Below are 12,649 nucleotides of genomic sequence, written 5' to 3'. Positions count from 1 at the left end.
ACACCCAAAATTTACTGGCACAGCCACGTTTTTACTGACATTTACAAAAGTTACAACATTACAGTTTTAAGTACAAATTTGAGTATTTAGGCTACAAACAAGAGCAATATGCAAGTAGCAATGTGACTTAACCACTTAAGCCCAGGAAGATTTTACCCCCTTCCTGACCAGGGTTTTTTTTGCGATTCGGCACTGCGTGACTTTAACGGACAATTGCGCGGTCGTGCGACGCTGTACCTAAACTAATTTGGCGTCCTTTTTTCCCCACAAACAGAGCTTTCTTTTGGTGGTATTTGATCACCTGTACGATTTTTTGATCATGCACTATAAACAAAAAAAGAGCGTCAATTTTGCAAAAATAACAATATTTTTCACATTTTTTTATATGAAATTCCCCAAAAAAATGTAAAAATCAAAATTTTTTAACATTTTCGGCCAATTTGTTTTATGCTACATATGTTTGGTAAAATAAATTGCAAAAAGCGTATTTTGATTGGTTTGCGCAAAAGTTATCGCGTTTACTAACAAAGGGAAAGATTTTTGTTGTTTTTTTTTTAACGCGTAATGGCGGCGATCTGCAATTTTTTTTGCGGTACTGCGACATTGCAGCGGACAGATCGGACCCTTGACTGACATTTTTTACACTTTTGGGGTTACCAGGGACAATTCTACAGTAATCAGTGCTATACATATACACTGTTACTGTAAAATTACACTGGCAGTGAAGGGGTTAACTTTATTTGAGAGGGAGGGGTTGTGTGTGTCCCTAGGGGCGTGATTCTAACTGTGAATGGCTGTGGCTTGAGGTGTAGGAACAGTGATCAACGGTCCTACATACTTGAACCGTATGATCAGTGTTTCTACACCAGGGAGAATGACAGGCGGCTTGTTTACACTAGCCGCCTGCCTTTCTCCCTCTCCCCCGACGATCGCCGAGTGACCGGCGGACATCAGGTCCGCCGGTCACACGCGCGGGGGGTCGGTGACCACGCGGAAGCACCTCTGGGGGAGCGCGCTCGCTCCCCAGAGCCTCACAGGCTAGCGACGTAGATCTACGTCGCTCTGCCTGTGAGGGGCTGACTGCCACAGTGCTGCAAGTGGTTAAGGTAGATATTAAGGCAAAAAAACAATTTCTTATTTTATTTTCAATAAAGTAAGTAGCCCAGTGTAACGTTAAAAAACCCTACCCCGTGAAAATTCCCTACCCTCGTCACTTCCTGTGCACATACGTCATTGAACAGCTGAGCCGCTTCCCATTGCGCATGCTCACAGCTGCGGAGGGTAGGGAATTTTCATGGGGTAGTGTTTGTTAATGTTACACGGCGTCATATATCAGCTGTTGCCACGCGTCCCACTGCGCATGGGCAGCCACTACATTAAATCATCTCCGCTCCAACCCTGAGATTTCCCTGTGGGCGCGTCATTCATCACCAGGTGCGGCGTCCCACATGATCTCGGCTCCGTGATTTATATTTTCATAGACCCGCCGCCGCTTTTACATTTTAGAGCCGAGATCAGGGAAGTCTGACAGGTTGGAGCGGAGATGATTTAATGTTGGAGCCGAGATTATTTAATGTACGCGCGGCAACAGCTGATGCGGTGTAACGTTAAAAAACACTAACCCGTTAAAATTCCCTACCCTCCGCAGCTGTGAGCATGCGCAATGGGAAGCGGCTCAGCTGTCCAATGACGTATGTGCACAGAAAGTGACGAGGGTAGGGAATTTTCACGGGTAGGGTTTTTTCACGGAACAGCAGGTATAGGACTCAGGAGGGCGAGAACACGCACATGAAATTCACTCTCAGGGCCAGTTCACATCACATGCAGTCCGTGGCGTTTTTTCTTCATCAAAAAACGCATAGAAAATAGGTTATATGGTTTCCAATAGCATAGTTCACACTAGTGCTTGCAGTTCCAGTAAACATGCTGCATTTTTCCTGCACTGGACTCGGAACTGTACTGGAACACTGTAAAACACATCAAAAACGCACCGGAAAGCACATGTCCTTATTGAGGGCCAGTTCACACCTTAGAAACACAGTCTGGATGCGTTCCAGATGCTTTTCTGCATGGACGCTTTTGATGCGTTCCAGTGCATTTTTAATGCAGCCCAGCGCATTTCACCCCCCCTCTATTTTCTTAACCTTAACCACTTTAGCCCCAGCCCTATTTCGGACACTTTTTGTTCACAAGTTAAAACCAGTATTTTTTCCTAGAAAACTACTTAGAACCCCCAAACATTATATATATTTTTTTAGCAAAGACTCTGGAGAATAAAATGTCGGTCATTGCAAAATTTTTTGTCACGCGGTATTTGCGCAACGGTCTTTAAAACGCCATTTTTTTGGAAAAAATTTGAAAAATCACATTTCACTGCATTTAAAAAATACTAAACAGTAAAGTTAGCCCATTTTTTTTGTATATTGTGAAAGATGATGTCACGCCGAGTAAATAGATACCAAACATGTTACGGTTTAAAATTGCGCCCCCCCGTGGGATGGCGACAAACTACGGTCAATAGAGATCTCAATCTGCGACGCTTTAAATTTATTTAACGGTTACCAGTTTAGAGTTAGAGTGTAGCTCTTTTTTTTTAATTATTGCCCACGCTCTGGCGATCGCGGCGATACCTCACATGTGTGGTTTGAACAGCGATTTCATTTGCGGCTCGACTTGCGTATACGTTTTTTTTTGTGCGCGAGCTAACGGTGACGGGGACGGCTAAATTTTTTTTTTTTTTTTTTTTTCCTATTTATTTTTTCTTTTTTTTTAAACTTTATTACAGGTTTTTAAAAAAAAAAAAATCTGATCACTTTTATTGCTGTCACAAGCAATGTAAACATCCCTGGTGACAGCAATATGTCGTGACAGGTACTCTTTATGGAGGGATCGAGGGTCTAAAAGACCCTAGACCCCTCCACTACACTTCCCTGTATGCAAAACGCCGAAAACGGCATTTTTGCATACAGCCGTTTTTCAAATCTGCCGCCTTTTGCAGCACAGTAACCCGGACGTGACGTCATGGACGCCGCCTCCGGGTTACGTCATCGGAGACCCGATCGATGCCGTTTCCGGCATTCATCGGGACTCCATCCAGCCGGCGGACGTGCCGGCTGGGTGCTCGGGGCTCCCGGTGGGACGGTAGCCCCGAGCAAAGCCGCGGAAGGCGGCGGGAGGGGGGGGACGTCCCCTCCCGCCCCCCCGGGTAACGATCGAGCGGCTCCCGAGCCGCATCGATCGTTACCGACGGAAAGCCGACCGTCGGCTTCAAACAACGGTACCGGGATGATGCCTCTAGCTAGAGGCATCATCCCGGTATAACCCCGCAAAGTCTGATGACGTAGAGGTTACGTGACTGGTAGTAAAGTGGTTAAGGCTCCATTCACACCTAAATGTATTGTTTTTAGGCATTTGTTTGGGTGTTTTTTTTAGGTGTTTTTCAGGCGTTTTTTTCAGGCTTTTCTGCAGGTGTTTGGAGGCAGGCATTGACATCTAACAAAAACACCTGTAATCTGCCAAAAAAAAGCTTTTTGAGCTTTAAGCGACAAAACGCTCATATGTGAACAGGGGCCATTGAAATTAATGGGATTTTGCTTGTTGGGAGTTTTGAGACTTCAGAAATGAGAGTTTTATGAGCTGAAAAATGCTCAGGTGTGAACAGGGCCTAAATCAGGACACATGCTTTCCAGTAAGTTTTTGATGCGTTTTACAGCTTCCAGTGCAGTCCAGTGCAGGAAAAATTCAGCATATTCTCCTTTTTTTTCTGGAACTGCAAGCACTACTTTCCATGTGTTTTGATGCATAAATAAAATGCACTGGATTGCATGTGATGTGAACTGGCCCTTAAGGTTAAGAAAAAAGAGGGGGTAAAATGGACTGCATCAAAAATACACTGGAACGCGCATGCAGAAAAGCATCTGGAACACACCTGGACTGCTTTTCTATGGTGTAAACCGGCCCTCAAAGTGATACTGACAGCAGTGTATAGCAGCACAGATGTTGATGACAACTCACAGACAGGAAACGTCCCCTCCTCAGTCACAGTGACAGTCTTTCTCCACGGCAGGTGGTCCCTTCAGTCCACTCCAGTCCTAACACACAGTCTCGCTCCCAGCTTGCCTTGCTTCTGTCCCAAAGACCCGCACACGAGGCTCCGGCCACTCCGTTTGGCTCCCTTGCACCATGACCTCACACAGCAAGCTCAGGTACCAACTCCGCCACACCCACCCCCTGCTGGTGCTACCCTAACAAGGTATAGCAGGCACTGGATGCGTTGGGAGGTGGACGTGGGCAGCCCCCAGGATGGTCAGACCTGCGGGTTCCCCTCCTTCCCCCTAAGCCCCCTCTCTGTTTTGGTGGTCCCTTTGGGCCTCCCCTACACCCCTGGGGTAGCGCGTAGGGACGGTGGTGGATGAGGGCTGGTGTGCAGCACAGTACAGGTGGGGGGGGCAGGCGGACATGCTGCCAGCAGGGCAGACTTCCCTGATGGGGTGGGTGCTGCCAATGTAGTGGTCTTGCAGCCCAGGTCCCCCCCCCTGCCATGAAGTTGTGCCCCAGGCTCCAAGGCTGGGTTCCTTGTCCCTGGTAGCCTCATGGGCGCCGCCATTTTGCCGTGGTTGGCGCTATGCTTTTGGGACTTGTGTGTTTTTCTCTCCTGTCTCCATGTTTGTGTAGTCCGACGGCTATTTTTGGTTAGTCCAGCATGTACAAGAGTGGCAGCCATGACAGTGGAGCCTCTAGGGCAGCGAATATGGCTGTGGGGGCCCCTCCGTTCCCCTGGTGTTGACTCCTGGGTTTCCTTTTTCCCTTGATGCCGCACGTGGATCCCTGGCTATTTCTGGTGCAGACTAGCGTTCGTCTGGTGGGGTAAGGAGTCTTAGTGGGGTCCCTCCCTCTCTCTGCTGCAGGTTGCAGGGTGCTTTGCCTCTGGGTACCCCTGTGGTAGTGCAGGTGTGGTGCTTCATGTTAGGTGAGTCCCCTAGCGGTGCTGGACACGTTTTCTGGTGGGTTCACCCTCGTTACTCATGGGGTCTCAGGAGTATGTTTCCCCACCTGACCCCCTATCAGAGGCAGCAGGTTCCTTAGGCTTCCATTGATGCACTGACAATGGTACTTTGTTTTGCCGAGTGAAGGTGGCTTTTGGGCGGCGGGCTAGCAGAAAGCACCCTTCGTCCTCCCCTGCCTCATCTGTCTCATCAGATCCTGAATCTGGCTCTGCTGTCGCAGACATGGCCCACCCAACAGGGCTTGTAGCCACACTCCCTGATATGTTGGACAGTGAGGATGATTCCTCCACAACTTTAGCTGCGAACGAGAAGGCGCTGGTTGATGCACTGATTGCATCCTTACGGGAGACTTTAGAGATGGAGAATGCAGCTGAGGTGGCTGCGGAGGTGACCGTTCCCTTTGGCACTCACAAGCTGTCGCAAAAGTGTTCCCTTATTCCTCCTATTTTGACAAATTTGTCAACAAAGATTGGGAGTGTCCAAAACATCCCTTTGTGGTTCCTAAATGTTTTTCAGTAAGGTACCCCTTTGAAGAGTCACTCCTGAAGAAGTAGACTGTCCCACCTGTGGTGGACCCTCCTGTCTCACCTGTGGTGGATCCCCAGCCCTTAAAAATCCGGCTGACAGAAAAGTCTGTGGCCCGCAATATGTTTACTGTTGCTGGTTCGGGCACTATAGTTGGTCCTGGCCATTCCCTTGGTGTCGTAAACTCTAATTGAGTGGGCTAAACTTTTGCGCTATGGTCTGTGGGATGAGCATATCCCCCTTGTCTTTGTTAAATTTGTGGACCAGTTGGTCCAGGGGCTGCAATTTGTCTGCGATGCCTCGCTGGACGTGGCCCCCTTGATTCCTTTTGGCATCCCTACATCAGGGGGATTTCCTAACCTCTATCGACAGCAAAGATGCTTACTTGCACATTACAAAATGTTTCCTCCGCTTTGCTGTGGGAGAGGAGCACTATCAGTTCGTGGCGTTACCCTTAGATCTCGCCTCCGCTCCTTAGGTCTTAACAAAGGTTTTGGCCCCGGTCTTGGCGTCAGCGGGGGATTGCTGTGCTGGGCTACTTGGATAACCTCCTCCTGCGAGAAGATTTCTCGTCTGTTTTGGCGGGCGACGTGGAGATCACTATCCAGACCATGAAGGAGTTTGGTTGGCTTCTGAACTACCAGAAGTCTGCCCAGATCCCATCCAGGAATTTGGATTACCTGGGTCTGACTCTGGATTCAGCTCTGGCCAAAGTGTTGTTTCCTTTGGACAAACTCCAGAAGTTGCATGCTGCGATTCATCTGTTGCTGTCCCACAGGAGGTCTTCCCTCCAGAGTTGCATGCGAATGCTAGGCATGATGTTATCTACCTTCAAGGTGGTTCCGTTTGCACAATTTTATATGAAATCCTTTCAGAGGGAGATCCTGGTGAAAATGGGACAAGTGTCCAAAGTCTGGACAATCAAATTCTGCTGAGCCAGGAAACCAGGGGTTTCCTGGTCTGGTGGGTTCGCTCCCGGACACTTCAGCAGAGCAAGTCTTTTCTCCCCTTGTATTGGACAGTGTTCACGATGGATGCCAGTCTGTCCAGGTGGGGAGGTGTCCTGGGGCTGAGATCTGCTCAGGGTTGTTGGACGCTGGAAGGATCCAGACTACCAATCACTCTTGGAACTTCAAGCAAATAGGCTGCGCCTGGATCAATGGATGGATCGGCTCAAGGGGCTCCCGGTAAGGATCCAGTCCGACAATGCCAAGGCAGTGGCTTATGTCAATCACCAGGGAGGAACAAAAAGTGTGATGGAGGCATTCTCCAGTAAGCAGAACGCTTCGATCTGACCCTCTCCGCTGTGCACATTCCAGGTGTGGAAAATTGGCAGGCAGACTATCTCAGTCGGCAAACGTTGGACCTAGGGGAGTGGTCCTTTCATCCAGACATGTTTCATCTGATATGTCTGCGATAAGGTACCCCCGAGTCGGACCTGTTGGCGTCTTGGCTCAACAGAAAGGTACCAAGGTTTGTGGCAAGGTCACTGGATCCTCTGGTGGATGCCACAGATGCTCTGGTAGCCCTATGGGGCCAGCAAAGTCTTATCTATGCCTTCCCTCCTCTAAAGCTTCCTCCGTGGCTTCTGCACAGGATCGAGGCCAAAGGGATTCCGGTCATTCTTGTTGTCCTGGATTGGCCTCGCCAGTTCCAGTACCCCGACCTAGTGCTTTTGCAATCGCTGGCTTTGATGGCCTAGCTGTTGTAAGCCAGGTGCTGAGGGATAGGAGCTTGCCTGGGTCAGTGATTGCGACTCTGCTGAAGGCTAGGCAGTCTACATCTGGAAAGATTTACCATCTTACGTGGAAAGCGTACATATCATGGTGTGAGTCGATCGGTGTTTACCCTCATTCCTTTTCGGCGGCCCGGATTTTGACCTTTCTTCAACGAGGTGTTGAGTAAAAGTCGGCCTTGAGTATCATCAAGGGCCAGGTGTCTCCCTTGGCGGTCTTTATTTAGCGACCATTGGCTTCGTATTCTTCACCCCGCCGGTGCAGTCTCCTCTGCCGCCGTGGGATTTGGTGCTCTCAGTTCTCCAGAAGCCTCCCTTTAAAAATATTCGGGAGATTCCCCTACTTACACTGTTACATAAGGTGGCCTTTTTGGTGGCTGTCATCTCTGATCGCAGGGTGTCAGAACTTGCGTCGTTATATTGTCGTACCCCCTACTTGGTGGTCTACAAAGATAAGGTGGATCTTTGTCCACGCTCGTCGTTCCTACCTAAGGTAGTCTCTGACTTCCATTTGAAAAAAGACATTGTATTGCCTTCTTTGTGTCCCAGGTCTTCATCCAAGGATGTGCTGTTGCATGCTCTGGATGTGGTTTGGATGATTCGGGTGTATCTGGCAGCCACAACATTTTTTTGGAGGTCACACTCACTGTTTGTGATCACGGACGGGCCAAGAAAAGGATTGTCTGCTTCTTCTGCGTCCATTTCCAGATGGATCAGACAGACAGTGACTCAGGCCAATTCTCAAGGGTCAGGTTCCTCCATTCCCTGTAATGGCACACTCTAATTGGGCGCTTAGAGCTTCTTGAGCCTTCCATCTTCAGGCATCAGTGGCGCAGGTTTGCAAGGCACCCACCTGGTCGTCAAAGCACACTTTTACAGAATTCTACAAAGTGGATGTTTTGGCATCTGCAGAGTTCTTTTGGCCGCAAAGTTTTGCAGGATGCTGTTTAGAGGGTCTGTTACTGCTTTGGGTGTGTATTGTTCAGGTTGGGCTCCAGTTGTTTTTTTATTTAGCTACTGTTACCTGGTTGGCTTCTTGTGTTTAGCCTTGGGATTGTTCTTGTCCCACCCCTCATGTTTTGGCACTTCTTGGGGAAATCCTTATGGTTCTGAATATGGAGCACTGTGTCTGTCAATGAACCAAAGAGAAAATAGGATTTTTGTACTTATCGTAAAATCTATTTCTCTGAGTTCATTGATGGACACAGCACCCACCCCTCAATAGAGTTTTAATACTTCTGATGCTGCTTGTTACTAAACTGAAGGCCTATATCAGAGAGGGGGATGTATATCAGCTAGGACTGCCCATAGGCGTAGCCAAGTCTTTTTTCTGCTTAGTGTCGTACTCCTGTAGGAGGCAATATAACCCTATGATTCTGAATATGGAGCACTGTGTCTGTCAGTTAACTCAGAGAAATAGATTTTACAGTAAGTACTAACATTTTTTTTTTATATTGGATAGAGAAAGGGAGGGTTATAACCCCTGTCAGTTTTTTTTTTGTTTGTTTTTTGCGATCTGTGTCCCATTGGGTAGATTTCTCTTCACTTCCTGTCCCATAGCCAAAACAAGAAGTAAGGCAATCCCTGGTTGTCACGAGGATCACCAGAATCAGTATCTCCATTGGAATATTTCCCCTCTATTCCTGTTCTGATGACAACCAAAATGTTCTTTTACTCCCAGTGATAACAGTATACAACAAAATAACAGTATACAACAAAATAGAATGGGTACATCTTCTTAATGGACGTACAGACAGCAATAAAACCAGTCAGGTGTTCTAATCACGCTCTGATCTATCCAAAATGTTAAAAAAAAAGTTTTAACTTTAGTTATACAATACTTTAAAAGTCAGGTTTATATACAGTCTAGCGCCCCCTATGATTCTTTTCACCACTACCCTCTTATATATTGCACAGCAGTACCACCTATGTACATGCATACACATACATACAACATACATACATACATGCAAAAAATGTACACATTGCATGCAACATAGCAAAATCAAAAAATGAGGCTGCACTTTTTGTGTGTAGCTGGTTGTTAACACAGTTCCCTTGCCTAAGCCAGCAGCCAGTTACACACATTAAACTTTCCAGTGAAAATTCCATGGAGCGTTTCCTGTTTTTTGATTTTGCTATACTGTACATATCGAGCTGGAGGAAAACCAGACCACATGGGGATGCAGGTAAAATAAAGCAGTTTATTGGAGCAAACAACAATAAACACACAGCAAGAGTGAGGAAGTGAGAGCAGGAACAAGCCGGGGTCAAGTCCAGAAGCGGGTAGTCATCCAAGCCAGGGTGGAGTCCAGAAGTGGGTAGTCTGCCAAAGCGGGGTCGAGAGCCAGGAGTCAACCAAGTCAGGTCATACACGGAGGAACAGGGAGAACAGAAAACTGCTAGCAGAGATGCACCTTGGAGCACAAATGCAAGGGCAAGGACTGCAACCCATCAGGTGATAGATATAGTCAGTTGTGCAGCATCATAACTGTGTGACACCCAGGAAGCAGGCAAGTGATGATGCAATCAGAGTTTAAAAGAGGAAGCAGTCTGCACATGTCTAAGATGGCTGCCAACAGGAGGGCAAGGCAAGACCTTTTTTTTTTTTTAAACCAGAAAAACACGTTATTAACATTGAGCCAGTACAGCATAGCCAGTTGGTTGGATTTGTATAAAATATACATACAGACACAACTTCAGCAGCATCATGTTACAGTGTGTATGCACGTACATGTGAGATCTTTGCATTAAAGTGATAACCAGAGCCCCAATACTGGAGCTATTGTATGAATACATCAGCAAGCACAGGGTATTAATCGGCATTCAGACCTAGCAGCTGGTGCCAAGAACAAGGATCTCAAACTAGCCTCCTTAGTGTAAATCTCTCACTCCAATTCATCTAATATACTAAGTAGACAGTGTTTGGGATCCATAGGTAAAGATATCTGGTATACCCTGTTCAGAGTGTCCACCACCACCACCCAATACATATGCAACTTGGGGTATCTCCAGAATGGGTGTATTAGGTCTCCATTATCACGTTTACAACTTGTACAGATGAGGGTTGGCAATAGGCCCATAACATGCAGTCTCTGGGGCGTGAGGTATACCCTCAGGACAATGTATAGTTGGGTCAATCTCTGTGTTACATTTAACGAGCAGGTTGGCACCACTTGTAGGGCCTCTTCTCATTGGTCTTCTGTAATCTGCCCGATGTCCCTCTGCCACTTCTCTCTAACAGTCAAAGGATGTTTTTGCAGGAAAGAGTGTAACAGCCTAACATACAGAAGCATTATGATATAAACCCCTTGGATGTCTCTGCTTCTCTAATTAGAGTAAATAAAGGTGTCAGAGACAGAATCCACTCCGAAGATCTACCCTGGACTATCACTGTGTGTACCAACTGCATGTAGTAAAAGAACATGGAGTCTGGTAAATTAAATTTACCCTTCAGCTCCTCAAAAAGAAGTAGTGATCCATTGCCAAAGATTTGGCTAGGGTAAAGCACTCCAAAACCCTTCCATTTAACACCGTGCTGCAGCTTAGCTAGCTCCAGGTAGTTCTCATTTGACCAAATAGGGCTGTACTTCGTGTATCCTTTAAGCCCCTGAAGATATTTAGCCTTATTCCATGCCTTTTGAATAAGATTATATGTCAGGTATAGTTTATGTGATTTAGCCAGGGCCTGAGTTTCCAGAGCCAAGGGGAGAGATCCCAACTGTACTGTATGCAGAATGCGATGATCCATGGGAACATGGATCTTGTTCGTCCTCCCCTTGCAGTGTTCCAATAAGGTTGGGCAGCGATATAATAAAGCCAGGGATTAGGCAATGCCAGCCCACCATCATCCCTAGGACGCTGTAAATGCTCAAGCTATATTCTAAGGGTCCGATTATTCCATATTAGAATACGGAATATTGAGTTCACAATTCAGAATGTTTTTAAAGGGATCACCTGTGGGGAATTATGGAGGAAATAAAGTTATTGTGGCATGAGTATCATTTTGATTAAATTTACTTTCCCCGCGACAGACAAAGGGAGTTCCATGTTTTAAAGCGGTCTCTAAATCCTTTGAGTAACAGGGATATATTAATCTGACTATTCACTAATCCAGAATATTGGGTGTTACTTGTACCCCTAAATATTTAAAGGAGGAGGTAGCGGGGATAGGACCATCTAAGGTCCAACCCGGAGCAGTGTCATCAATTTGCATCAAGGCTGACTTGGACCAATTGATTTTAAGTCCCGAGTAGTTCCCAAACTCCGTAATTGTGGCCATAGTTTCCCTCAAAGACCTATCCGTGTCTCCCAACAAGATTATCGTGTCGTCAGCATATAGCATCTCCTTTTCCTGTCTATTACCATAGCAGAAACCAGTGATGTCTTTGTTGTCTCGAATCCGGATAGCCAAGGGCTCAATTACTAGGGCAAAAAGCAGGGGCAACAACAGACACCCCTGCCTTGTGCCTCTTCCCAAGGAAAAGGTATGGGACAACCTATCCGATGCCCTAATGGCTGCTTGTGGGTGGCTGTACAACAGCTTTACCCAAGAACTGTATACCTTGCCAAAGCCAAATCTCTTAAGAACCTGCCACAAGAATGGACATTCTACACTATCAAAGGCTTCCAATGATAGCAAAGCCCTGTGGCCACATTGTCTGCCCAAGACTGCATGTTTAGGAACAACAGCCTCAAATTGACTGCAGTAGACTTATTAGGCATAAAGCCAGCTTGATCTGCATGTATTAAGGAAGTGATTACACCATTCAGTCTAAGCGCCAATACCTTTGCTAATATTTTGATATGGCTCTGGAGCAACGATATAGGCCTATAGGAGTTTGGGTCCAGTGGATCCTTTTCGGGTGTCAATAGTAAAACTATATTGGGTTTAGACATAGAAGGGGGCAACAGCTCCTGTTCCCTAGCAGCATTAAATACCTGTAGTAGTTTTGGTAATAATATCCCTGCATATTGTTTGTAGATTTCAGCTGGAAGGCTGTCTTCCCCTGGAGCTTTAAAATTGGGAAATGTGACAACCGCTGCCTGCAATTCCTTTATAGTAAGTGGTGAATCTAGCTCTACCAATGCCCTTGAGGTAAGTGTAGGAAATTATATCCTGTTTAGATATTCCTCCAACTGAGGTGAGGAGTATCCAACAGTGGCCATATATAATTGCTCGTAGTATAACGCCAATTTCTGCAGCACCAAATCTGGGGAATGCACTAGGCGACCAGACCGGGACCTAATCGCTCCTATAACAGCTGCACGACCATGGGAATTCACTATTTTTGCCAACAGGTGGCCCGTACATTCCCCTTCCTTAAAAAATGCTTGTCTTAAAAAGAACCTTTTTTTTTTCTCCGCTATGGATGCTAATAAG

The sequence above is a fragment of the Pelophylax lessonae genome (genome assembly GCF_965119305.1).
Source record: "Pelophylax lessonae genome assembly, chromosome: 3".
Taxonomy (NCBI): domain Eukaryota; kingdom Metazoa; phylum Chordata; class Amphibia; order Anura; family Ranidae; genus Pelophylax; species Pelophylax lessonae.
The sequence above is the reverse complement of the archived record's forward strand: the minus strand, read 5'-3'. Positions refer to the sequence as shown.